The sequence below is a fragment of the Hippocampus comes genome, unplaced genomic scaffold, assembly GCF_001891065.2.
Source record: "Hippocampus comes isolate QL1 unplaced genomic scaffold, H_comes_QL1_v1.1 scaffold832, whole genome shotgun sequence".
Classification (NCBI taxonomy): domain Eukaryota; kingdom Metazoa; phylum Chordata; class Actinopteri; order Syngnathiformes; family Syngnathidae; genus Hippocampus; species Hippocampus comes.
Genome location: NW_017804779.1, coordinates 1 through 3,015, shown reverse-complemented (window position 1 = coordinate 3,015; position 3,015 = coordinate 1). Strand labels below are relative to the sequence as shown.

At 39.3% G+C, this 3,015-nt stretch overlaps 1 long non-coding RNA gene across 1 annotated transcript in view; it reads left to right on the top strand.

Annotated features, from left to right (window-relative positions):
• LOC109529384 (uncharacterized) overlaps positions 1 to 398 on the top strand; it is a 5,369-nt gene extending 4,971 nt beyond the window's left edge. The window contains exon 2 of the long non-coding RNA XR_002170834.1: positions 331 to 398. This is a non-coding gene — a long non-coding RNA (uncharacterized LOC109529384). The remainder of the gene's footprint in view (positions 1 to 330) is intronic.
• The last annotated feature ends 2,617 nt before the right edge of the window (positions 399 to 3,015 follow it).

Below are 3,015 nucleotides of genomic sequence, written 5' to 3'. Positions count from 1 at the left end.
AACTGAAAGTAGCTATTCAGCCCTAGCCCAAACAATAGGCCTAATCAAGACCCAACGATAGGGAATTTAGAAATCAATGGGCCTCTTCACCATAGGGGCGTGACTAACCATCCCCACCCAGTCCTCAAATAGGCCACGCTCAGCTTTTTAGCGCAGAGCAACTTCCCGGAGTCTTCACGGAGACTTCAGGGTTGTCTACCGCTGACGAAGCTCCTGTGAGAGAAGCGAAACGTCCTTTTTTGTTTTTTGTTTTTTACCCACAGGTACAGATGACGACTGACAGAACCCTTTCTACGATATATTGTTGAAAGTATTTTATTTTGCCAACAGTTTTCACGGTGTTGGTGTACCAAGACAACCCCAAAGACACTATTAAACACCCGTCATTTGGAAACCGTGCCCTGATTTTAGTTACTTTGGAGCTACAGTGAAAACTCACCCAGCCCAGCGCCGGTGGGAAGTAGCCATTTGACGACGGCAGTGCAGCGAGACCAAAACGGTACCGTGGCGATACAGCAGAAGGCGCTATTACCAAGGCCATCGCTCACAAGCTCAACAAGCATAGTATCAACTTTATTCAAAGAAGTGAAGTAGGAATCGATAAAAAGGACTGTGCTAAAGGTAGAATTAGGGTGATACAGTAAAGTTTAAAGGTTCACTATAAGTTTCTACAGCACAGTCAAAGATTTGATTTCTTCTGAGTTTAGAGTAATGTTCGAATTCGAATACCTTTTGTGCATTTATTTTGAGCTAAATTGAGATTTCTTACAATCATCAAAGGACTGAAATATAAGTTTAGGTGTCTCGAAAGTGAAAGTTATAACCCCTAAAGTTTTGTGGTTCAATTTAGAACACTGACTTAGATTTGACTAAGCATTCAAAATGACTGAAGAAAATAAGGAACAGTTCCGTACTGCAACACTTAATGAAGGTGATGAGAAGTATACAGCCATCGAAGCTTCAGAAGTACAACCAGTTCGTAAAAGTGAAAGAAGAATAACACTTACTGAGAAAGGAAGATGTCTTCAAGAAGATAAGCTCAAAACACTGCTTCACAAATATGCAGTTGTATTTGAAAAGTGGAGATATGAAGCAAGAATGAGTAAAATCATGCTCAGAAAAGAGGCTTCAGAAAGTGAACTCAGAGAGCTTATTTCTAAAATATATGCAACCTGTGAAGAGGTACAAGCAGTTTTTCTCCAAATAAGAAAAATATATAGTCCTTAAGCTGAAATAAGACGCAAAGTGGATGTTTGCGCATCACTCACTTCGTTCAGGCTGAACAAGGACTTGAAGGTCATTTTGACGAGGAAGAACCCTGGCCAGATGTTGAGTCATGTCTAGGCTCTAGTAGCTCAAGGTCAAAATCCAGAAAATCCAAAAGTAACTCAAGTGAAGATTCTCACACAAACAAAAGAGTAGAAGCAGAAGCCGAGTTGGCAGCATCAAAAGAAATAATGGCGGTATTGATGGAACAAGAAAAAGAAGCAGCTTCACTACAGAAATTAGAGCGTTAGAAATTTGAGAGAGAACAGTTAATGGAAGATCAACGCAGAAAAATCCAGCATTTGGAAGAGTTGAAGAAACTAAACGCTGCTATGGCTCGTGTGAAGATTTATGAAGAGCAGGGGCGTCACTAGGTTTCAAGAACAAGGGGGGCTTAGCCCCCAGGGGAACACAGCCCCTTTAAGGGGGTCCGGGGGCATGCCCCCCCGGGAGAATTTTTTTCTACATTCTGTTAAAAATCCATAAATTCCGTGCACTTTGAGAGCAAAATGAAGAGGCTATGAAGAACTACACACATCACATTAGTATCCTCTTTACTATGATGGGGCTTCCTCCCCTGGACTTTAACTGGACTAGATAATAGAAATTATAAAGAGTTCAAAAGTTCAATCTTGGTTGTTCAAGGGAATTAGAAGGATGCCCGATAACATAACCTATATGACAGTAGTCCTATATTCCTCTCTACCAAAATGTATTAATATATGCTTAGCCCCCAGAAGACTATGTATTTTGAGATGTCTGCCGTGATATGCAATTTAAGTTAGTACAATGAGATGCAAAAGCTTCATCACTTTGGAAAAACACAAGTTTGCTGCTCAATACTTACTGTAAGCTCCGATTGCATTTTGGGAACAGCCTTGCAAGTAAAATTAGCCTTGAGATCTGATAGACTTACCTGTCCAGCAGAGCCCCCCCCCCCTCACTCTCTGTGCATCTTTAGCCTGATTCCTATCAAATAAATAAATTTATTTATTTAATATTTATTTATTTATTTGATATAGGCCAAAATCTCAATAGGTGTTGCCTCAAAGAGTTGGTGTCATGATTATTTATGTATTTAATCATGAAATGTTGCTTAATTTTTATTAAGCACCACCTTAATTTATCCAAAAGTGAACACTTGTTACAGTGCAGTTTCTGCTGTTACTGGAGATATTTTAGCGGACTATAGTCACTAGTTTTACCAGCATGGATGCATTGAATACTTAATTTACCTTTCTTAAAAAACTGTCGAATATCCATGCTGTCGACTCAATCTGACTTTCGGCAATGAACTGTCAGTTGTTGCGTTAGCATTTGATGTGGCGATGGTGACAGACACGTCAAATGCTAACGCAACACCTGTTGCGTTCAGGAAACCTGGGAGATTTAACATTACAATAATGGCAGGTTCTCGAAATCTAATTTAAAATGGCCACATTACATTGAATTTGATGCAATATATTAGCAAACGTACAGGAGAAATAAATAATACTTTTTTTAAATAATGCAATGAAATTATTTAGGGGGGCTAAAGACATTTTTAGGGAGGCTGAAGCCTCCCTAAAATAGGCCTAATGACGCCCATGATGAAGAAGCTGGAAATTGTGATGGAAGTCAAGCTTTATTAGAAAGCATCCAAGATTCAAATGAAAATCAAAGTATTTCTATCAAATCAGTCTTTCCCTCTCAAGCTGGCTTTATTCCACACAACCAAGAATATGACATTCCACCTCAAGTTAACAGAAG